This window comes from Phyllobates terribilis, unplaced genomic scaffold (genome assembly GCF_046119375.1).
Source record: "Phyllobates terribilis strain yellow unplaced genomic scaffold, ASM4611937v1 Scaffold_153__1_contigs__length_4458050, whole genome shotgun sequence".
Lineage (NCBI taxonomy): Eukaryota > Metazoa > Chordata > Amphibia > Anura > Dendrobatidae > Phyllobates > Phyllobates terribilis.
In genome coordinates, this window is record NW_027362913.1 from 824,333 (window position 1) to 849,595 (window position 25,263).

Consider the following 25,263-nt stretch of genomic DNA (forward strand, 5'->3'; position numbering starts at 1 on the left):
TTTACAATTGGGAAGGCCTTGACTTATTCATTTTGAAGGTCCCTCTGTCATACATCATTTTTCAGTTCGCTATTCCCCAGCACTTTACAAGCACATCTAGAACGTACTAGTAGGTATGTTGATCCTTTGAGAGGCCTCAGGTGGCTCTGTAACATGCGTTTTGGAGGGACAGCTGTTCCTTAGACATTTGGGCGGTCCCTCCATCATTGACACTCAGATAGTGGAATACATATTCAATAGCAGTTTACAATGTGGCCATTGCAGCGTTGGGCTTGACCCTCCTCCTTCACCACCATGTGATACTGCGACCCTAAATTCAAATGTTCAGAGGTCTTGCAGTAGGCAAGGAAAGCTGAGTTTTGTGAGAGCCCTCGTGTGGCCCTGTAACATACATTTTGAAGTGCCCTCCTCTAGAGATTTTGGAGGTCCCTCGTGTACATCTGAGAGTGCCCTCACTTACTCATATTGTAGGGCCCTCACTGTATTATTTAACTCATTTAGGGGCAGAGACTACAGAGAAAAAAGCCAAGAGACATGGAGTACTAGAAGGTAGCAGTGAGTACGACCTCCAATCCTCAGGTATGGCTGAACTCAGTGAACCGGAAAAACAAAGCTGCACAGGTATGGCTGAACTCAGTGAACCGGAAAAATAAAGCTGCACTAGTCAACTGGATGACGAGCTCAAATATATCACTTGTGCAAGTCAATGGACAAAGGATTTATGGTGCTCCCCTCCAGGATGGGTTGGTGAAGCTTCTCCAAATGGCTCCGAGATTTTGATTGTCAATATTCCCCAGATTATATAGGAAGAGAAGACTTCTTGATATTGTACTACTTGGTCCAGTGCAGAATGTGCATCGTACTTCCAAAAATTACTCCTGGGGGCTGTGTCATAAGTGCAGGGAGATTCCTTGACAAGGGCCTCCCGTGTCAAACATTATCTACGATGGAGTACTGTAGTAGTTGTGGCCCTCAATTCAAATTTTCAGAGGGCCATCAGTCGGTCATCAACAGTCAGTGTAAATTTCTATTGAATATGTATCCCCTATCTCAGTCAAAATGTGGCACAACCTGTGACAAGGGCCTCCAACGATAAATATTAGTTTGGTAGGACCACTGTACATTACAGATTTGTCCACTGCACAATGTGCATAGGGTTTGTAAAAATTAGCCCAATGGGCTGAGTCATGGTTGACACAGGAAGCCACCATCCCAAGGGTCTCCAATCACAAATAGTAGTTACGCTGGAGTAGGAATACTGTCCTGGTTTGTCCACTGTACAATGTGCATAGGGTTTGAAAAGATTAGCCATATGGGCTGAGTCATGGTTGACACAGGAAGGAATCTTGTTTTAATGGAAGGGGGTGACTTTAACAGCAGTAGCATGAATCTGCATTTTTGGTGAATTTAGGTTGGCTTGCTTTCATCTAGAGGGATTGCGAACTGTGGATATATCCAGTCCTTGTTGAATTTAATCAGAGTAAGTCTCTCTGTATTTTCCGTGGAGAGGCGTGTGCGCCTATCAGTGATGATTGCCCCAGCGCAAATGAAAACACGCTCTGACACCACACTAGCAGCCAGGCAGGCCAGCACCTCCAAGGCATATAAAGAGAGGTCGGGCCAAGTGTTCAGCTTAGACACCCAATAATTAAAGGGAACTGAAGTGTCAGAAAGGACACACGTATGGTCACTTAAAGTAACCCTTGACCATGTTCTGCAACTTATCCCTCCTGGGCATTTTTAAAGGCACAGATAGCCCTTGCTGTTTTGCTGGTTTATTGAAAATTGCCCAATTTGGGCACATTTTCCCCCCACCTCCGTTGGAGCTGGTGTTCGTGTCTCTCCCCATTATCCCTTGGTGTTGAAAAGAGCTGGTACCTCTGCCACCAGCATTATCTGAGGGTGATGTTTTCAGCAACTGATCTACAACGGCCCTCTTAAACGATTCCATTGTACAACCCATGGCAAAAATTATGGAACCACTGGGCTCAGAGGATGTTCATTCAGTTGTTTAATGTTGTTGAAAAAAAGCAGATCACAGACATGGCACAAAACTAAAGTCATTTCAAATGGCAACTTTAGGGCTTTAAGAAATACTAAAGGAAATCAAGATGAAAAATGTGGTACCCAGTAAGAGTAATTTTTTTCAGACCAAGCAGAGGGAATCACTCAATTCTGAGGAAGAAAAAATGGAATCACCCTGTAAATTTTCATTTCCAAAACTAACACCTGCATCAAATTAGATCTGCTCGTTAGTCTGGATCTAAAAAGGTGTGATCACACCTTGGAGAGCTGTTGCACCAAGTCAAGTCAAGGGAAACAAATAGGTGGATTGGACAACCTTTCAGAGTAGGATCTGGTGTCCGACATGGCTGTCCTCTTAGCCCTTTGCTTTATGCCTCTGCAATTGATCCCTTCCTCAGAAGGATCGATTGTGGATCGTTGGCAGGGGTGCGGATGGGCAGGGTGGCGCCGGAGGCTATCCTGAGGGTAGTGGCCTGCCTACGTGGATGATGTCACCGTCTTTATTTATTCGCAAGAGGAGGCAATGGTGGTGATGTCAGAAGAGGAGCGCTACTCGGAGGCATCGGGGTCCAAGGTCAATCAGGATAAGTGTGAAAGTCTCTGGCTGGGAGGCGGAGATCCCGGGTTTGATCTTCCAGACACCCTCCCCGAACCCCAAGAACACGCCAAAGTCCTGGGCACTGAATTCGGCCAGGGTGATTACCCCATGAAAAACTGGGAAGGCAGAATCAAAGGTGTCGCCCAAAGAGTGGACCAATGGAAGGGTTGGTCTTTGAGTCTGAGGGAAAGGGTTGGCCTGTGCAAAGCTTTCCTGCTCCCCTTGCTAATCTACCTGGGCAGCGTCTGTGTCTTGCCAAAGCCTCTCTGGACACGGGTCTACAGTCTGTTCTTCCAGATGTTATGGGGGAATAGACTGAACCTAGTCAAGCCGGAGGTCAATTACCGCATGAGGAGCCTAGGGTGGTTGGATATGGTGAACCCCGTCGTGTTCCTAGTGAACACCTTCTTGAAAGTTAACGTGGCAAACCTCTGGAAGGAGAGGGCTCCTCAATGGGTATTATCCTGCAAGGGATGGTTTCAGCCATCAATCTTCAGGGGGAAGATTGAAAGATCTTCGCACACTGTATGGGCATCTCCCTGCTTATGTTACCCCGGTTCTGAAAATGATCCACCGGTGGGATCTGGGAATGTGGGAGGTGAGGTCCCTCCAGAGGAAACTCCTCGATAGGAGGGTCTTGCTTTCTCATTTTCAGAGTCCATTGGTCCTCAAGGACTGCCCACGGCGGGATCTGGAGGTTGGGGTGAGTTTGTTTAATTCTAGCAGGATCCCCAAGAAGTACTGGGACTTGACTTGGCGCTGCTTCCAAGGTAAGCTGTGTGTAAGGGGCAATTTGAAGTACAGGAGCTCCGAGGACAGGATTTGCTCCCCGTGAGGCTTGCGCTAACATGCTGGAAAGCATGGAACACTTCCTTCTTCATTGTCCCTTTAATACAGAGGTGTACAACAGGGTGGGAGCTTCCATTGGTTGGCCATGGCTGGCTACTCTATCCTATGCCGGGTGGGCCTATGGAGCGTTTGGAGACCTTGGGAGAAGGGACCGAACCACTTTATTCATACTAAGTGTAGTGGTCAGGTATTTCACGTGGAATGCACGAGTGTTAGTTTCGATGCAGAGCAAAATCCTAAGTGCAGATGAAGTTTGTAGGAACATCCTAGGTGACCTGGTGAAGGCACGTTCTCTGGAGTATGAAAGACTGGCTGCCCGGAGGGTGGCCTGTCTCTGGAGGGGTTTTCCTTCTGGGTGCCTTAGTCCGGTAGTACTCCTATATCCAGGTGGTGGGGTGATGTCTTTTGTTTTGTATTTATGTCTCCTGAATAGGTTTGCAAGCATCGAACTTGAGCCTTGGATGGTGAGCATGTAGGTTGCCTTTGCCCTGGCTTCTGCTCAACTTGGTATGGCAGATGCTACAGACTACAATGTTTTTCTCTGAAGGACTTTCTGAAAAAAAAATAAATTCCACACAGCAGCTGAATGCTCCCTTCCCCTTACTTGGCGCACAGCGGGGGTGCTCTTGGGAACAGTTGACCCAGTTCTCACTCTGGGCAAACCACGACTCCTTGGTGCCTGTTTTGGTGTTACACATCCATCTTCCTCTGTGTTGATGTCATGGCTATGCATGCCAACAGTCCAGGTCGGATCAGTGGACTCATCATTGACTACCTCGTCTTCCATCTCATCCTCCTTCCCAGGTGACATTGTAGGCGGACCTGATAGCAAACGTGTCTCATCATCATCAGCCTCCACCTCTGGAGACAAAAAATTATGTTCTGCCAAGTGTCTTTCTTCTGGCCATAGGTCCTCAAATACATAAGCATCAATGCACGCCACCTCCTCTTGTCCCTCTTCAATGCTGCACAGTGATAGTCCAGAGCCAACCATAGGATACGTACTAAACAGATCCTCAGAGTGGCCAAGCTTCAGGTCATATGTCTCCTATGACTGATAATGGTTGCAGGAAGGAGAACCAGCTTCAGGATTGGATGGGCCAGCCTTCTGTGTATCCACAGTAGACTGTGTGGTGGTGGAAGATTTGTTGCTGCTTGACAAATGCGTAGAGGCCTTGTCTGCTATCCAAGACAGAATCTGCTCTCGCTCTTGTGGTTTCCACACACGTTTAAATTCCAGACCGGGAAATTTTTCCAGGAATATAGTGGATGCATCAAGCTTCTTCTGACCTGACACAGACTGAGTGCCTTCTCGCGCACCACTGACACGTCCCTTAACAACAGTCTTTTTTGACATTTTGGGTTTTGTTGACAGAATTTCAGATGTTGATGGCACAAGTCAAGCTAGCTGTCACAGCCAAAATAGTGGTTAAAATGGCCTGGTGCGTGCTTTGTACCAGGCAGTAGGAAATGATTGGACTACTGCTTTGTGTAGGGCACTCAATGATTTTTTAAGCGGACTAATATGGACAGAAGGCAGGCTCTGACCCCTAAAACAGCAGGGAAAATAGAACGGTGCTAAAAAAAAAAAGGCAGCACAAAATGCTACTTCTGTGTGTGCTGGAAAAATATTGCTTTGCCTCTGACAAGAGCAGTTTTAATATGGACACTGGAAGAACACACAATCTCTCCCTCCTTGTACTATGACTTTGTTGTGTGTCTTCAGCTCTGAAAAGAGCTATTTTTTTTAAGGTATTATGGAGCTAGTGAGCGGCTCCTTTAAACACAGAACTAGTATACACGGCAGGTACCCCTTAAAAGGGCTTTTGTTTTATCAAGAGGCCTAAACACTCTCCCTAGCAGCTCAGCAATCTCTCCCTATGCTTATAGAATGCAGGCTCCAGAAGCAATGTGCACAAAATGGCGACGACAGGGCTTAAATAGACCCTATGAAGCTGGGTGGCCAGTCAATCACAGTAATGCCACAACCAAGATGTCTGAAGCATTACTGCGTTTGGTTAAGAAGCCCAGCATGTTTAGTGGCTGCAAAGGAGGCGCCAAAACTGCAGGGCGGGACATCCGAATATAGCGAGGCGAGTACACAAACACTAGCAATATAAAAAGTAACCCGAATACCGTACTATCCGTGCGAATAGTAACGAATACACTCGCTCATCACTAATGATCAGCTCTAATCCTGCCATCTCCACCATTCTCATTATATAAGTATAAACCATATAATTCTGGTGGGTAAAACAAGACTGAACACAAGACCTTCACAGCCGTATACACATCACAGGAGAGATCTCATGACACCTTCTCTCCATCTACCTGATGATCCTGAGGAATATTGGGATCTTCTTGTTTACAGTCCTGTGGAAGAAGAGGACGGGGACATCTCTCTGGTGTTGTCCTCTTACTGGATAGATCTGGAGGAAACACATACAGGGACTGAATTCATTCTTTACATACAGATAATTATAGGCCGTGTGTATTTAGTCCTGTCTATTACCTGGTGATGTGAGGGGCTGGGGAACCTCCATCATGACCTTCTTATACAGATCTTTGTGTCCTTCTAAATACTCCCACTCCTCCATGGAGAAATAGACAGCGACATCCTGACATCTTATAGGAACCTGACACATACAATGATACAGTCACCCCCCTGATCCCTTCATAGCTTTACTATAAAATGTTGCAGCATTCCTCATTCCTAGCAGTGTCACCTCTCCAGTCAGCAGCTCAATCATCTTGTAGGTGAGATCTAGGATCTTCTGGTCATTGTTGTCCTCATGCATCAGGGGGTGAGGTGGAGGCCCTGTGATTGGGCTTAGGGGTCTTCCCCATCCCTCAGGCACAGGGTCCTGACAGCGCTCACTAGAGGTTTTCTTCACTACTGTGTAATCCTGGTTATGGAGAGACACATTCATAAACCTTACTACAGACATTTTCAGAGTCCTCACCTCTCCAGTTCTGTCCATCTGTTATTCCCATAGATAAGAATGATGTAATGTGACGTCATCAGAATCTCTCACCTCTCCAGTAAGCCGGAAGAGGATCTCTAGGGTGAGGTGTAATATCCTCTCCGCCATCTTGTCTCTGTCCATATCCATCTTTGATGCGTAATTCAGGAAAATTCTCTTATATAGAAGATCTTCACTGAGAGGATTCGATATTGTAGAGACCTGAATGAGAAGATGATGAGCCGATGTAACGTCATAAAAATCCTGTGTAATAATACAATTACTGGAGATAATAAGGAAACATTTGAGGAGATTTAGGTTTTACAGTATGTAGTTTTCTCCTTTACATCTAGTAATAAAACCTATATATTTTAGGCCACAGACAACAAGCAGTTTCTTCCTCAGAATCTGCAAGTGAATACGTTTCTCATAGACTCATCTTCCTTATTGCTAATTCTAATCTCATTTACCAACACTGGAATCGCTATTATCAATACTGCAGGAGATATCCATTACATGTGACATGAGAAATAACAACTTCATGATGAGGATGAAATCTTCATCTACTACAGCTCTAGAAACATATTTGGCCAGAGTCCGTCACTGACTACATCACCACCGGCCGTCTATATGTTTCTTGTCTTCACCGGACTGTCATCTTCTATCACGTTAGAGCTCAGGTCTGATTCACACTCAGAAGTTTGAGGCATTTATAAAAGCTTGTTTGTAAGAACACCAAGACGGAGTTATTTGATACCAAAATTTCCATGTACAGTGTTTTATGGGGTTTCAAAACAAAGTGTGAATCTCAAATTGAAATCATTGTTGTTGAGATTTTGTGCAAATTTCAACGCCTCCTCCTGTGTGCCTCCCCACATCAGGAGGAGGTCGTCGATAAATCGACCTTACGATATGATTTTTTGGGCTATAAATATTGCTCTCATGGTAAATGTGTTGCTCCTCCCATTGGACGAGAAAATTTGCTGCCCATACTTACTCCCTTACTTTGTAAAAAAAAAAAATAAAATTGATTGTCAAAGCAGAAATAATTATGATCCAGAAGAAATTTAACTGACATGATAATGAAATCTTATTTCTACTGTATACGTGCTATAGGTATCCAAGTGATAGCTCAGGCTAGTTAATGCTACACTGTGTGGTATGGATGAATATAGAGCTACACATGTGGTCAAAATTGTTAGTACCCCTCGTTTAACCCCTTACTGGCCTGGGGCATATTAGTACGCCCCAGGCCATCACCCCGGGTTCAGCACAGGCTTCGGCGCTGAGCTCGCACTGAACCGGGCACATGTCAGCTGATTCTTACAGCTGACATGTGCCCGCAACAGCCTCGGGTGGAATCGCGATCCACCCGCGGCTGTTAACCAGTTAAATGCCTCTGTCAATCTCTGACAGTTGCATTTAACAGGGCCGCGCCGGAAGTGTGTCACTTACCCCGCCCATCAGTGACCCCGTCATGTGATCGCGGGTCACTGATGGGTGGGCATGGCAACCCAGGGTCTGCAGCAGACCCCAGTGGTTGTCATGAAAAGATTGCTATGAGCGCCACCTAGTGGTCAGCGCTAATAGCAAAGGAGCATTTCTGCTACATAGAGGGGGATCTGCTCATCGCCTCTATGTAGCAGAGGCAATCAGACAGTTGCTGCTTCTAGTCTCCTATGGAGACTATAGAAGCAAGCAAAAAGTGTAAAAAAAAAGTTAAAAAAAAAAAAAAAATTAAAAGTATAAAAGTTTAAATCACCCCCCCTTTTGCCCCATTCAAAATAAAATAATAAAAAATAAACCCCACACACACATTTGGTATCGCCGCGTTCATAATCAAATAATTAATCCGATCGGTAAACGGCGTAACAAGAAAAAAATTCCAAACACCAGAATTATGTTTTTTTTGGTCGCTGCAACATTGCAATAAAATGCAATTATGGGCGATCAAAACATCAGATCGACTCCAAAATGGTATCAATAAAAACGTCAGGCAAAAAATAAGACCTCGCCCGGACCCAGATCCCGAAAAATGGAGATGCTACGGGTCTCAGAAATTACGCCATTTTTTTGGGAATTTTTTTTCACCACTTAAATAAAAAGAACCTATAAATGTTTAGTGTCTACAAACTCATAATGACCAGTTTTAGCATTTAGTGAACGTGGAAAAACAAACAAAACATAATTGTGGAATTGCATTTTTTTTACAATTTCACCGCACTTGGAATTTTTTTCCCTGTTTTCCAGTACACGATAGGGTCAAACTAGTAATGAAGTTTAAAAGTACAACTCGTCCCCCAAAAAATAAGCCCTCGCATGGCCATATTGACCAGTCATGAAGGGGTTAATGAAAGAAAAACCCACAATGGTCACAGAAATACCTTGAATCTGACAAAAGTAATAAATTAAAAATCTCTGAAAATTAACAAATGAAAGTCAGGCATTGCTTTTCAACCCTGCTACCACAGAATTTAAAAAAAAATTAAACTTATGAAATCGGCCTGGACAGAAATGATGGTTCTTCTTCTTAACTTAATATTTTGTTGAACCTTTTGAGGCAATCACTGCAATCAAACGATTTCTGTAACTGTCAATGAGACTCCTGCACCTTTCGACAGGTATTTTGGCCCACTCCTCATGAGCAAACTGCTTCAGTTGTCCCGTGTATGAAGATTGCCTTTTCCAGACGGCATGTTTCAGCTCTTTCCAAAGATGCTCAATAGGATTTAGGTCAGGGCTCATAGAAGGCCACTTCAGAACAGTCCAATGTTTTCCTCTTAGCCATTCTTGGGTGCTTTTAGCTGTGTATTTTGGGTCATTATCCTGTTGCAAGACCCATAACCTGCGACTGAGACCAAGCTTTCTGACACTGGGCAGCACATTTCTCTCTAAAATCCCTTGATAGTCTTGAGATTTCATTGTACCCTACACATATTCAAGACACCATGTGCCAGATGCAGCAAAGCAGCCCCAGAACATAACAGAGCCTCCTTCATGTTTCACAGTAGGGACAGTGTTCTTTTCTTGATATGCTTCATTTTTCCGTCTATGAACATAGAGCTGATGTGCCTTGCCAAAAACTTCCATTTTTGTCTCATCTGTCCATAGGACATTCTCCCAGAGGCTTTGTGGCTTGTCAACATGTAGTTTGGCAAATTCCAGTCTGACTTTTTTGTGATTTTCTTTTTCAACAATGGTGTCCTCCTTGATTGTCTCCCATGAAGTCCACTTTGGATCAAACAACGACGGATGGTCCGATCTGACACTGATGTTCCTTGAGCTTGAAGTTCACCTTTAATCTCTTTTTAAAAGTTATCCTGGGCTATTTTGTTACCATTTGTATTATCCGTCTCTTTGATTTGTCATCAATTTTCCTTTGCTTGTCAAATCTGTCCTTTGCTTTCTCTAGTCCATGTTGAGTGTGGTGCACAGCATGTCACCAAGCAGCACAGTGAGTATCTGTAGCCCTATATACAGGCCCACTGACTGATTACAAGATTGTAGACACCTGTGATGCTAATTAGTGGACACAACTTAATTTAACACGTCTCTTTTGTCACATTATTTTCAGGGGTACCATCATTTCTGTCCAGGCCTCCAGGCTTCATTTTCATAGATTTTTAATTTATTATTACTTTTGTCAAATTCAAGTTATTTCTGTGACCATTGTGGGTTTTTCTTTCATTAAACGAGGGGTACCAACAATTTTGACCACGTGTGTATAACATCGCATGATAGCCAGTGATAATTTTCTTGCTATAGAAAAATCTTCAAATACAGTAGCCACAAATTTAGAATCCCTAATGTAGCTGGGAATTTCATGTACTAGTGGTTGAAGATAGAAATCTATCCACACACCCAGTCTCTCTCCCATGGAACCTAAGCCCGCTACTATTGGTCTGAGTGGTGGTGGAAATATGTTTTTGTGGATCTTAGGAAATTAATGATATATACAGTACAGACCAAAAGTTTGGACACACCTTCTCATTTAAAGATTTTTCTGTATTTTCATGACTATGAAAATTGTACATTCACACTGAAGGCATCAAAACTATTAATTAACACATGTGGAATTATATACTTAACAAAAAAGTGTGAAACAACTGAAAATATGTCTTATATTCTAGGTTCTTCAAAGTAGCCACCTTTTGCTTTGATGACTGCTTTGCACACTCTTGGCATTCTCTTGATGAGCTTCAAGAGGTAGTCACCGGAAATGGTCTTCCAACAATCTTGAAGGAGTTCCCAGAGATGCTTAGCACTTGTTGGCCCTTTTGCCTTCACTCTGCGGTCCAGCTCACCCCAAACCATCTCGATTGGGTTCAGGTCTGGTGACTGTGGAGGCCAGGTCATCTGGCGTAGCACCCCATCACTCTCCTTCTTGGTCAAATAGCCCTTACACAGCCTGGAGTGTGTTGGGGGTCATTGTGCTGTTGAAAAATAAATGATGGTCCAACTAAACGCAAACCGGACGGAATAGCATGCCGCTGCAAGATGCTATGGTAGCCATGCTGGTTCAGTATGCCTTCAATTTTGAATAAATCCCCAACAGTGTCACCAGCAAAGCCCCTCCACACCATCACACCTCCTCCTCCATGCTTCACGGTGGGAACCAAGCATGTAGAGTCCATCCGTTCACCTTTTCTGCGTCGCACAAAGACACGGTGGTTGGAACCAAAGATCTCAAATTTGGACTCATCAGACCAAAGCACAGATTTCCACTAGTCTAATGTGCATTCCATGTGTTCTTTAGCCCAAACAAGTCTCTTCTGCTTGTTGCCTGTCCTTAGCAGTGGTTTCCTAGCAGCTATTTTACCATGAAGGCCTGCTGCACAAAGTCTCCTCTTAACAGTTGTTGTAGAGATGTGTCTGCTGCTAGAACTCTGTGTGGCATTGACCTGGTCTCTAATCTGAGCTGCTGTTAACCTGCGATTTCTGAGGCTGGTGACTCGGATAAACTTATCCTCAGAAGTAGAGGTGACTCTTGGTCTTCCTTTCCTGGGGTGGTCCTCATGTGAGCCAGTTTCTTTGTAGCGCTTGATGGTTTTTGCAACTGCACTTGGGGACACATTCAAAGTTTGCCCAATTTTTCGGACTGACTGACCTTCATTTCTTAAAGTAATGATGGACACTCGTTTTTCTTTACTTAGCTGCTTTTTTCTTGTCATAATACAAATTCTAACAGTCTATTCAGTAGGACTATCAGCTGTGTATCCACCAGACTTCTGCACAACACAACTGATGGTCCCAACCCCATTTATAAGGCAAGAAATCCCACTTATTAAACCTGACAGGGCACACCTGTGAAGTGAAAACCATTTCCGGTGACTACCTCTTGAAGCTCATCAAGAGAATGCCAAGAGTGTGCAAAGCAGTCATCAAAGCAAAAGGCGGCTACTTTGAAGAACCTAGAATATAAGACGTATTTTCAGTTGTTTCACACTTTTTTGTGAAGTATATAATTCCACATGTGTTAATTCATAGTTTTGATGCCTTCAGTGTGAATGTACAATTTTCATAGTCATGAAAATACAGAAAAATCTTTAAATGAGGTGTGTCCAAACTTTTGGTCTGTACTGTAGGTATGAAAGGATGTTCCACATAGAGCTGTTCTGCCAGTTTTTTTTATCCAAGGCTCCTGTACTCAAACCTTTTTGTAGCAATATATATAATTCCATATTGAAATAATTGGTGGGGTCTCAGGTTAGTTCCAAATACACATCCGTGTTTCTTGTTTCTTAAATCCATCAAATTGAGCTTGAGCTAAATAGAATGTAATTCCACTATTGTGCCCCACTTGTCTGCTTGTCGCACTGTCAAATTCATATTAGTTTTGAGTTCCCTCAGGGCAATTTTTTCTTTTCTAGTTACTTTGTTATTTTTATTTCCTTTATGAGTGATTTCATTTGTTTAGAGAAACCAAATCCTTTTCAATAAGATCCTGAAACTGGTCTAAAAAGATGGAACGTGATTGAAGTGGCTTAAAGGATGGATTTCCCCTATGAAACAGACTATTCAGAGAGGTATCAGATTTCATAGATTCCCTCTCCAATGATTTCAATTGTAATAAAACCTTTTGTTCTGGAAAAGATTTGTTAGGAGTAATATCAGAACTAACTGTTGCAACATCAGTAATATTTTCAACATCATTATCAGAGCTATCAAAATGACATTTCACAGTAAGGGTCCGCGCCAGTATATTAACATCCAAAATTGCTCTAAATACAGCAAACTCGTTGGTAGGGGCAAAACTTAGGCTTTTCGCTAAAAGTGATAATTGTTCCTCTGATAACACAAAACTGGTCAAATTCCAAAATCGATAGCTCTAATAGCGGCGGTTTCTGTTCCGGGTGGTATATCTGTTTCCGCTTGTGTTTGTGGCCCCCCTTCCTCTGTTTTTTGGCATGCTAGTAGATGTATTTTGTGGATGTTCAGAATAAAATCTTCCATCTTCCCTAAGTTAGCTTTCAGTTTCTCATTATGGCTAGTGAAATCCTTGTTGTGCACAAATGTTTCCAATGAGGATTGGATACAAAAACAGAAATAAAAAGTAAGTTCCAGCTCCTCATATTTCAGGATTAACCCATCAACTTCAATGAACAATCACTAAGGATGCAGTTCCACTCTGTGTGAAATGTCTCATCATACAGGGCTGTGGCCATTTTTTTTAGCCTTAATCCCCTTGGTATTATCTCCTTTTTCACATACATTTCCAATTCTTGTAATAAGAAAAAAACATGCAAAAAAGCACGAGACACATGTTAAACATTTGTTTTAAAAGAAATTAAGTCTTTTGAGCACCAGAACAGATGTACACCGCAGGGATGGCACAGGTGCGGCTGCTACACCAACCTTGGCAGTCTAACCACTTGCTGCTGTAAAATGCAAACATGGCATCTAAGAAGGTTTGACAGAGTTCGGCTCAGTGCCCCTCCTCCCTAAGTACTCAATAGTATAGGGCTGCCTAGTTACTACGATACTTAAATGCCTAATAATGGTGTCTGGGCCTGCAATATACGAAAGTCTATTAACACATTAACACGCCTCCAAACACATTAGACTAAAACACACGCCCCCAGGAAGAAGCAGGTGCAAAACGTGCGTCGGGGCTTCCGCCTACCCAGTGGCTGCTACTATCCTAGGTACTAATCCTATACAAGTATCTATGCTCTTATATTTCTATATGGTAGTTCTTTTAACCCCTTCAGCTTTTTAGCTGGTATGTCTATTGCACGCAAGGCACTTTATGCATTTATTTATATGCTGTATTATAAGCATTTACTTATTAATATATACATATTCCTTATAGATTTAATTCTGTTTTTTTTGTTCCTTAAACTACTTTAGTAGTGCATGATCTATTGAACTGGTACCATTGTGGGTCTGATTATTTTTTATATATTTCATTGCACTAGGAATATGTTGTAATAGAACCACATGTTATATACTATCCACTTGGTGGCTACGATATAAATTATTTATTATTTTTATATCACATAAATTTTTGCAATTGTGACATACTCAGGGGTACCATTTCTAATTTATACTGGGTGAGGTGTCACACTGTCTTGTATCCCCTCCTCTTGAATTTTAATATATTTTTGTCTTTGTAAAGTTCTATTAATAAATAATGTCTTTTTGAATGTCTATGTAATTTGGCAGTACCCATTTAATGTACCGCTATGTGGTCAAATATAAGCACATTAGACTGAAGTTGAATGAAAGCACTGATTTCGGGGGGTTTGGTTGACTATATAATGTATTTGGGGGCCTCCTGGCAGATGATGTCAGGGCAGAGAAGGATCTGGCATCCTGAATTTCACATGTTAATCTGTTTGTTCTTCCTGTAGAAAATCCTCCACTAGAGGAGTCTTGAGGCGACCCTCATACAGATCACAAAAAAGCTGGAATATTTGTGTGTATGGGGGAGTTGGGAGAGATAGCCGTCGGCCAAATGACCGTTCAGCCAACACTTATCTCGTGTATGGGGCTGTTAGTATTACATGTCAGGCAGTGATGATACACAGCACTACAGTAGTACAGTGCATTACCTGAGCAATCAGAGGCTTGTATGTTGTATGATCGCACTAAAGAGAGTTGTTTAACCCCTTAGAGACAATTTTGACCTTATTGACCAAGCCAAAGTTTACAATTCTGACCAGTGTCACTTTATGAGGCAATATCCCTGGAACACTTCAATGGATCTTACTAATTCAAAGATTGTTTTTAGTGACATATTGTACTTCACGATAGTGGTAAAATTTATTTGATATGACTTACATTTATTTGTAAAAAAATGGAAATTTGGCAAAAATTAAGCAATTTTCAAACTTTGAATTCTTATGCCCTTAAATCAGAGTTATGTCACATGCTTCACAGGAACTGAAGCAACATGGAAGGAAAAAGTAAACATTTAACTTTTTTCACATAAATTTTACTTCAGACCCAAATTTTTTTTATTTTCACAAGGCTAATAATAGAAAATGGACCACAAAATGTGTTGTGCAATTTCTGCTGAGCATGCAGATATGTTATATGTGGGGGAAAACCACTGTTTAAGCACACGGCAGGGTTCGGATGGGAAGGAGCATTGTTTGACTTTTTGAAAGCAAAAATGGCTGGAAATAAGACCGGACACCATGTTGCGTTTGGAGAGCCTGTGATGTGTCTAAAAATAGTTGAAACCCCCCATAAGTCCCCCCATTTTGGAAACTACACCCCTCATGGAATGCATCTAGATATGTGTTGATCACATTGAACCCCCAGGTGCTTCACAGAAGTTTAGAGCGTAGTGCAGTGAAGATAAAAAATTCAACTTTTTCAACAAAAATGTAATTTTAGCCCCAAATTTCTTTGTTTTCACAAAGGTAACAGAAGAAATTGAAGCCCAAAATTTGTTGTTCAATCTCTCAAGTACGCTGATACCCCATATATAGAGGAAAACTAATTGTTTGGGCGCATGGCAGGGCTCAGAAAGGAAGGAGTGACGTTTTGGAATGCAGACTTTGATGGAATAGTCTGCGGGTGTCATTTTACGTTTGGAGAGCCCCTGATGTGCCTAAACAGTGGAAAAGCCCAACAAGTGACCCCATTTTGGAAACTACACCCCTCAAGGATTTTATCCATGGGTACAGTGAGCATTTTGAACACACAGGTACTACACATAATTTGATAACATTAGGTCGTCATATGGAAAATTTTAATTTTTTTCACGAAAATATTGTTTTAGCCCCAAATCTGTAATTTTCACGATGGATAATAGTTGAAAATGGATCCCATAATTTGTTACATAATTTATTCTGAACGTGATGATACCGTATATGTGGTCAAAAACTTCTGTTTGGGCACATGGCAGGGCTAGGAAAGGAAAAAGTGCTATTTATCTGGAATAAATTGTGAATGCCACGTCGCATTTGGAGAGCCCCTGACATGCGAAAGCAGCAGAAACCCCCTGAGGTGACCACATATTTGAAAATTTACTGCCTAAGGAATTAATCTAGGGGTATAGTGAGTGTTTTGAACTCATAGGTGCCTCACAGAATTTTATAACACTGAAACATGGAAATATGACATTTTAGTGGTAAAAATATAATTATTGTATTTGCTGCAAATTTTCATGTACACAAGGGTTAATAGGTGAAAATGGACCCCATAATTTATCGCACAATTTCTTCCGAACACGGTGAGCCCCATATGTCATCAGAAATTGTTTTTAGGCCACACGTCAGGGCTGAGAAGAAAGGAGAGCTATTTGGCTTTTGGAGCACAGATTTTGCTAGAATAGTTTGCGGGCGACATTTGCGGAGCCCTGAATGTGTCAGAACAGCAGAAAAACCCCAAAAGTAACCCCATTGTAGAAATTGCACCTCTCAATGAATTCATCTACAGCTACAGTGACTATTTTGTAACATCCACTTCAGGCTTTTTCTGGAGAATTGCAAATCTGCCAGTTTAATGCCCACACATTGTGCCCCCATACAGTGTAGTGCCCCCATATATTGTAGCATCGGAGTCTCTGCCCCCTGCCAGGCAGAGACGCCGTCCCCCTTACCGCCGCGGTCCTGCTCCGTCTTCCGGCCTCTCTGCAGCTGCTGCTGGTGCACGCAGCTTCCCTGGCTCTGTGCTTAGGGCGCCCGCGCACGCTCACTCCCGGGTTTGCACGGGCCATGGAACCCGGTGGCCCCCAGGCTCCTTCGCTTGCTGACCTGTACCAGGAGGTTTCTCATCAGAGATCCCAACAGGAAACCATCCTGACCTACCTGCGGTCTGTCAACTCCCGCCTGGACATGCTGTCCGTCCCACCTGTGTCCGCCTCGAGCCGAGCGGCACCCGCTCTGGCGGCGCCTCAGCCTACTGGTGCCATGGCATCCAGCTCTGGACCCCGGCTCTCTGCGGCTCGTTTTGGGGGTGACCCCGTCTTATGTCGGGGTTTTCTGAACCAGTGCACGCTGCACTTTAAACTCCTGGCACATCAGTTTCCCTCCGACTGGGCCAAGGTGGCGTTCATCATGTCTCACCTCACCGGGGAAGCATTGGCATGGCTAAACCCTTTATGGGAGAGAGGGGATCCCCTGGTGTCAGATCTTCCGGCTTTCCTCACTACCTTCCGGAAGGTCTTCGATGAGCCTGGACGAAGGACTTCTACTGCCTCCTCATTGCTCTGTCTCCGCCAAGGGAGTCTCACCGTGGGCCAGTGTGCCATACAGTTCCGTACCCTCACATCTGAGCTTGCCTGGAACAACTAGGCCCTGGTGTCCACCTTCTGGGAGGGTCTTTCCGGACGGAGGAAGGACGAGCTAGCTGGCCGGGACATTCCTACCACCCTGCATGACCTGGTGTCACAAGCTACCTGGATTGACATCCGTTTCCTGGAACGAGCTAAGGAGACTACCCGGGAGAGAAGATTTCCCCATCTTGCTTCTGTTTTCCAGAAACCTGCCTCCCAACCAGCAACTCCCCGGGCACGCTCGCCCGAACCCATGCAGATCGACCAGACCAAGATGGTCAAGTCTCGCCAAGAAGCACGCCGAGCCGAGGGGAGTTGTTTTTACTGTGGTAGTAAGGAGCATCTGATTCGTTCCTGTCCGGTGAAGGCGGGAAACTCCAGCGTCTAGGACCGCTCGGAGAGGTCATCCTAGGCAAGAGTAAATCCACTCTGCATTTTCCGTGGAGAGGCGTGTGCGCCTATCAGTGATGATTGCCCCAGCGGAACTGAAAACAGGCTCAGACACCACACTAGCAGCCGGGCAGGCCAACACCTCCAAGGCATATAAGGAGAGGTCGAGCCAAGTGTTCAGTTTAGACACCCAATAATTAAAGGGAACTGAAGCGTCAGAAAGGACACACGTATGGTCACTTAAGTAACCCTTGAGCATCTTCTGCAACTTATCCCTCCTTGGCATTGTTACAGGCACAAATAGCCCTTGCTGTTGTGCTGATTTACTGAAAATAGCCCAATTTGTGCACATTTTCCTCCACCTCCATTGGAGCTGATGTTCGTGTCTCTCCCCATTATCCCTTGGTGTAGAAAAGAGCTGGTACCTCTGTCACCAGCATTGTATGAGGGTGACGTTTTCAGCAACTGATCTACAACGGCCCTCTTGAACGATTCCATTGTAAAACTCTTTGGTGACTCCAAAAGGAGAGAAGGAAATTTCTCCTTGTACCGTGGATCGAGAAAGGCGGCCAAGCAGTATAGGTTGTTGGATAAAATGTGAATCACGTGAGGGTCTTGCCACAGACACTTACACATGAACTGTGCCATGTGGGCCAAGCTGCAAAAAGGCAAATGCTCTGTGTCCCCAAAAGTACCCATCCTCTCCTCATGCTGACTCGCCTTCTCCTCCACCTCCTCGTTCTCCTCTCCAGCCCATCCAGCCTGGACAGACATGAACCTTGTGTTGGGTGTCCACTCTGTAGCATTACAAGTCCCCTCGGTAGCACAGAAAAACAAGTCCTCTCCCTCCTCATCTTCCTCCTCATCACCCATTGTTGCCTCAGAATATTGAGTGGGCTGGGTAGTAACACCCATTGGGAAATCTGGCTCCATACCAACATGCTGGGCACTCAAAGCTTCCTCTTTGAGATTATGCAGTGATTGTTTCAAGAGACACAGATGCGGGATGGTTATGCTGATAATAGCCTGATCACTGTTCACGAGGTGTGTGCAGTACTCAAAGTTGAAGCGGAAACGAGACTGGCGATCGATGGGCTTAGACCCAAAAAGTCACCAGGTCAAGATGGCTTAACATCCGAGTACTTTAGGACCTTTAGGGACTATTTAGTCCCTCTCTTGACTCAGGTGTTTAATGAGTGTCTCTCCTCGGGCACTCTGCCGAGATCATTAAGGAGGTCAGCTTTGATCATTTTGTCGAAGGCTAAGGATCCGTCACGCATTGATAATTGGCATCCCATAGCACTTCTCAATGTGAACAGGAAGATTTTGGCTAAGATACTTTTCAACAGGCTGGTGAAGTTTGCAACTTGGCTCCTTTCGAAGGCTCAGCACTGTTGCGTTCCTGGCCGTAGAACTTTTACTGCTGTTCTTGTTGTCCAAGAGGCCATGGAGCAAGGCAGGGCAGGCCTTTGGTAGGGGTTCTTGCTGACCCTGGATGAGGCAAAAGCCTTTGATAGGGTTAACCATGAGTACCTCTGGTTCACTCTTGAGGTATGGTCTGCCTGGAGGGTTTGTGGACTGGCTTAAGACCTTGTATGCAGGGGCTGAGACTTTCCCTCTGGTAAATGTGTGGATTGGACAAACTTTCAGGGTAGGATCTGGTGTCCGTCAGGGCTGTCCTCTTAGCCCTTTGCTTTACGCCTTTGCAGTTGATCCCATTCTCAGAAGGATCGATTGTGGATCGTTGGCAGGGGTGCGGATGGGCAGGGCGGTGCCGGAGTCTATCCTGAGGGGTGGCCTACGCGGACGATGTCACCGTCTTTGTTTCTTCGCAAGAGGAGGCAATAGTGGTGATGTCAGAAGTGGAGCGCTACTCGGAGGCATCCGGGTCCAAGGTCAACCAGGATAAGTGTGAAAGTCTCTGACTGGGAGGCGGATATCCGGGGTTTGATCTTCCGGACACCCTCCCCAAACACCAAGAACACGCCAAAGTTCTGGGCACCGAATTCAGCCAGGGTGATTACCCCATGAAAAACTGGGAAGGCAGAATCAAAAGATGTCGCCCAAAGAGTGGACCAATGGAAGGGTTGGTCTGACCCTAAGGGAAAGGGTTGGCCTGTGCAAAGCTTTCCTGCTCCCCTTGCTAATCTACCTAGGCAGCATCTGTGTCTTGCCAGAGCCTCTTTGGACACGGGTCTACAGTCTGTTCTTCCAGATGTTATGGGGGAATAGACTGAACCTAGTCAAGCGGGAGGTCACTTACCGCACAAGGAGACTAGGGTGGTTGGATATGGTGAGCTCCGTGGTGTTCCTAGTGAACACCTTCTTGAAAGTTAACGTGGCAAACCTCTGGAAGAAGAGGGCTCCTCCGTGGGTATTATCCTGCAAAGGATGGTTTCAGCCTTTCTTCCAGGAATGGGAGACAGGGGGAAGATTGATGGATCTTCGCACACTGCATGGGCATCTCCCTGCTTATGTTACCCCGGCTCTGAAATTGATCCACCGGTGGGGTCTGGGAATGTAGGAAGTGAGGGCCCTCCCGAGGAAACTCCTTGGTAGGAGGGTCTTGCTTTCTCATTTTCATAGTCCATTGGTACTCAAGGACTGCCCAAGTCGGGATCTGGAGGTTGGGATGAGTTTGTTAAATTCTAGCAGGATCCCCAAGAAGTACTGGGACTTGACTTAGCGCTGCCCCCATGAGGCTTGTGCTAACATACTGGAAAGCATGAATCACTTCATACTTCATTGCCCCTTTAATACAGAGGTGTACAACAGGGTGGGAGTTTCCATTGGTTGGCCGCGGCTGGCTACTCTGTCCTATGCCAAGTGGGCCTATGGAGCGTTCGGAGACCTTGGGAGAAGGGACCGAACCATTTCATTCATAGTAAGTGTAGTGGTGAGGTATTTCACGTGGAACGCACAAGTTTTAGTTTCGATGCAGAGTAAAATCCTCAGTGTAGATGAAGTTTGGAGGAACATCGTAGGTGACCTGGTGAAGGTACGTTTTCTGGAGTATGAAAGACTGGGTGCCCGGAAGGCGGCCCATCTCTGGAGGGGCTTTTCCTTCAGGGTACCTTAGTCCGGTAGTACTGCTATATCCTGGTGGTGGGCTGATGTCTTCCCACCCTAGATTTTTGTTTTGTATTTATGTCTCCTGAATAGAAGGTTTTCAAGCATCGAACTTGAGCCTTGGATGGTGAGCATGTAGGTTGCCTTTGCCCTGGCTTCTGCTCAACTTGGTATGCCAGATGCTACAGACTACAATGTTTTTCTCTGAAGGACTTTCTGAAAAAAAATTCCATACAGCAGCTGAACGCCCCCTTGCCCTGACTTGGCGCACAGTGAGGGTGCTCTAGGGAACAGTTGACCCAGTTCTCACTCTGGGCAAATCACGACCCCTTGGTGCCTGAGTTGGTGCTACATATCCATCTTCCTCTGTGTTGCTGTCATGGCTATGCATGCCAACGGTCCAGGTCGGATCAGTGGACTCATCATCGACTACCTCGTCTTCCATATAATCCTTCTTCCCAGTTGACATTGTAGGCTGACTTGATAGCAACTGTGTCTCATCATTAGCCTCCACCTCTGGAGACAAAAAATGACGTTCCGCCAAGTGGCTTTCTTCTGGCCGTAGATCCTCAAATATTTGAGCATCAACGCACGCCACCTTCTCTTGTCCCTCTTCAATGCTGCACGGTGATAGTCCAAAGCCAACCAAAGCATACGTACCAAACAGATCCTCGGAGTGGCTAAGCTTGGGGTCATATGTCTCCTGTGACTGATAATGGTTGGAGGAAGGAGAACCAGCTTCAGGATTGGATGGGCCAGTCTTCTGTGTATCCACAGTAGACTGTGTGGTCGTGGAAGATTTGTTGCTGCTTGACAAATGCGTAGAGGCCTTGTCTGCTATCCAAGACAGAATCTGCTCTCGCTCTTCTGGCTTCCACACACGTTTAAAATCCAGACCGGGAAATTTTTCCAGGAACATAGTGGATGCATCAAACTTCTTCTAACCTGACACAGACAGAGTGCCTTCTCGCGCACCACGTCCACGTCCCTTAACAACAGGCTTTTTTGGCATTTTGGGTTTTGTTGACAGATTTTCAGATGTTGATGGCACAATCCAAGCTAGCTGTCACAGCCAAAATAGTGGTTAAAATGGCCTGGTGCATGCTTTGTAGCAGGCATTAGGAAATGTTTGGACTACTGCTTTGTGTAGGGCACTCAATGATTCAATGATTTTTTAAGTGGACTAACATGGACAGAAGGCAGGCTGACACCCCAAAATAGTGGTTAAAATGGCCTGGTGCATGCTTTGTAGCAGGCAGTAGGAAATGTTTGGACTACTGCTTTGTGTAGGGCACAAAACGCTTTTTTAAGTGGACTAATATGGACAAAAGGTAGGCACTGACCCCTGAAAACAGCAGGGAAAAAAGATCAGTGCTAAAAAAAGGGCAGCACAAAATGCTCCTTCTGTGTGTGCTGGAAAAATATTGCTTTGCCTCTGACAAGAGCTGTTTTAAAATTGACACTGGAAGAACACACAATCTCTCCCTCCTTGTACTCTGACTTTGTTGTGTGTCTTCAGCTCTGAAAAGAGCTATTTTTTGGTGGTATTATAGAGCTAGTGAGCGGCTCCTTTAAATACATAACTAGTATACATTGCAGGTAGCCCTTAAAAGGGCTTTTGTTTTATCAAGAGGCCTAAACACTCTCCCTAGCAGCTCAGCAATCTCTCCCTATGCTTATAGAATGCAGGCTCCAGACGCAATGTGCACAAAAGGGCGGCGGCAGCAGGGCTTAAATAGACCCTATGACTCTGGGTGGCCAGCCAATCACAGTAATGTCACAACCAAGATGTCTGCGGCATTACTGTGATTGGTTAAGAAGCCCAGCATGTTTAGTGGCTGCAAAGGAGGCGCCAATACTGCAGGGCGGGACAACCGAATATAGCGAAGCGAGTACACAAATACTAGCAATATAACTAGCAACCCAAATACCGTACTATCCGTGCGTATAGCGAATAGTAACGAATACACTCGCTCATCACTAACGATCAGCTCTAATCCAGCCATCTTCACCATTCTCATTATACAAGTATAAACCATATAATTCTGGTGGATAAATCAAGACTGAACACAAGACCTTCACAGCCGTCTACACATCATAGGGGAGATCTCATGACACCTTCTCTCATCTACCTGATGATCCTGAGGAATATTGGGATGTTCTTGTTTACAGTCCTGTGGAAGAAGAGGACGTGGACATCTTTCTGGTGTTGTCCTCTTACTGGATAGATCTAGAGGAAGCAAATACAGGGACTGAATTCATTCTTTACATACAGATAATTATAGGCCGTGTGTATTTAGTCCTGTCTATTACCTGGTGATGTGAGGGGCTGGGGAACCTCCATCATGACGTCCTTGTACAGATCTTTGTGTCCTTCTAAATACTCCCACTCCTCCATGGAGAAATAGACAGCGACATCCTGACATTTTATAGGAACCTGACACATACAATGATACAGTCATCCCCCTGATCCCTTCATAGTGTTACTGTATAATGTCCCAGCATTCCCAGCAGTGTCACCTCTCCAGTCAGCAGCTCAATCATCTTGTAGGAGAGATTTAGGATCTTCTGGTCATTGATGTCCTCATATATCAAAGGGTGAGGTGGAGGCCCCGTGATTGGGCTCAGGGGTCTTTCCCATCCCTCAGACACAGGGTGCTGACGCCGCTCACTAGAGGTCTTCTTCACTACTGTGTAATCCTGATAATGGAGAAACACCTTAATAAATCTCACTACAGACATTTCCAGAGTCCTCACCTCTCCAGTTCTGTCCATCTGTTATTCCCATATATAAGAATGATGTAATGTGACGTCATCAGAATCTCTCACCTCTCCAGTAATACGGAAGAGGATCTCTGGGGTGAGGTGTAATATCCTCTCCGCCATCTTGTCTCTGTCCATATCCATCTTTGATGGGTAAATCAGGAAAATTCTCTTATATAGAAGAAATTAACTGAGAGGATCTGATATTGTAGAGACCTGAATGAGAAGATGATGAGCCTATGTAACATCATAAAAATCCTGTGTAATAATACAATTACTGGACATAAGGGAAACATTTGAGGAGATTTATGTTTTACAGTATCTAGTTTTCTTCTTTACATCTAGTAATAAAACCTATACATTTTAGGCCACAGACAACAAGCAGTTTCTTCCTCAGAATCTGCAAGTGAATACCTTTCTCATAGACCCACCTTCCATAAAGCTAATTCTCATCTCATTTACCGACACTGGAATAGGCATTAGCAATACTGCAGGAGATATTCATTACACGTGACATGAGAAATAACTACTTCATGATGAGGATGAAATCTTCATCTTCTACTACTGCTCTATAAACATATTTGGCCAGAGTCCGTCACTGACTACATCTCCACCGGAAGTCTATATGTTTCCCGTCTTTACCGGACTGTCATCTTCTATCACGTTAGATCTCAGGTCTGATTCACACCCAGAAGTTTGAGGCATTAATAAAAGCTTGTTTGTAAGAACACAAAGACAGGAGTTATTTGATACCAAAGTCTCCATGCACAGTTTTTTATGGGGTTTATTTCTGGCCTTAGGCTTTCCTATAATACAAGAAAAACTCCATAAAAAAAAGCAGATATTAAAATCAGAAAATAGGAGGAATGACCCAGCGTATCAGGATATAAACTTGAATAAAACAGAGCTTTTATTGAGCCATTAAAAAATGCTGCTACCACCATAATAAGTCTTAGTGCACACAAGGATCACAGCTGTCTCGACCTATGCGTTTCGACGTGCAGTCTTAATCATGGTCTGTCTGAACTGTGGACTAGTGAGCATATAAAGGTAGGTTGTAATAAAAGATAATAGTTATCATGTGCTCACTAGTCTCTGAGGTCAGTATGATTAGCATAGACAAAAATGAAATAAAAATGTTAGTGACACATATTACCCTCTAAAATTAATATCATTGACTTGTAGAAAAAATAAAAATATTTGTGATTCAAATATAGAATAAATATAAAAACTAGCGATATACCATGTCCAAGGTGTAAACAAAACTGTCATTAATATTGTAGCATTAGATCCTGCCTGAGATTCAATCCAAAGGGTACTCGGGTTTCTAACATAAAAATCCAATATGGTTCCCTATTTAGCAGTTTGCGTCTATGGTCTCCCCCCCCGGATAGGTCTATACACTCTTTCTATGCCTTGAAATTTCAGTGCTGAAACTTCTCATTTATGGAACGTTGGGAAGTGTGTTGACGCTGCTGAAATATTTGTGGCCAAAGGATTAACCGCATCAGATATGTGTCCTCTAATCCGTAGTATTAAAGGGCCGGTAGTACAATCAATGTATTGGATCTTACATGTAATATATTCAACAAGGTATATAAGCCAGGGTGTGCTGCAATTAATAAAGTCATGTGTTTTGTGTATACGATTATTATGCAGTGAGGTAAACGTATCCTTTTTCACTGTGTGTGAACACGCTTTACAGCGGCTCGCTCCGCATTTGAAAAAAACACTAAGGTTTAACCAGGTAGTAGATTGAGAATGTCTATGCTCTTCACTCAGGAAAAGACTGGGGGACAGGATGGTACCACAGCCACAAACCGAATATCCTTGGTAAGAATTGTATTAAGTCCCGGATCCTGGTGTAACATTGGTAT

The 25,263-nt window shown here is 44.1% G+C and overlaps 1 pseudogene; it reads right to left on the minus strand.

Moving 5' to 3' along the window:
- Positions 1 to 23,233, minus strand: part of LOC141206958 (uncharacterized) — a 66,440-nt pseudogene extending 43,207 nt beyond the window's left edge.
- Positions 23,234 to 25,263: the final 2,030 nt, after the last annotated feature.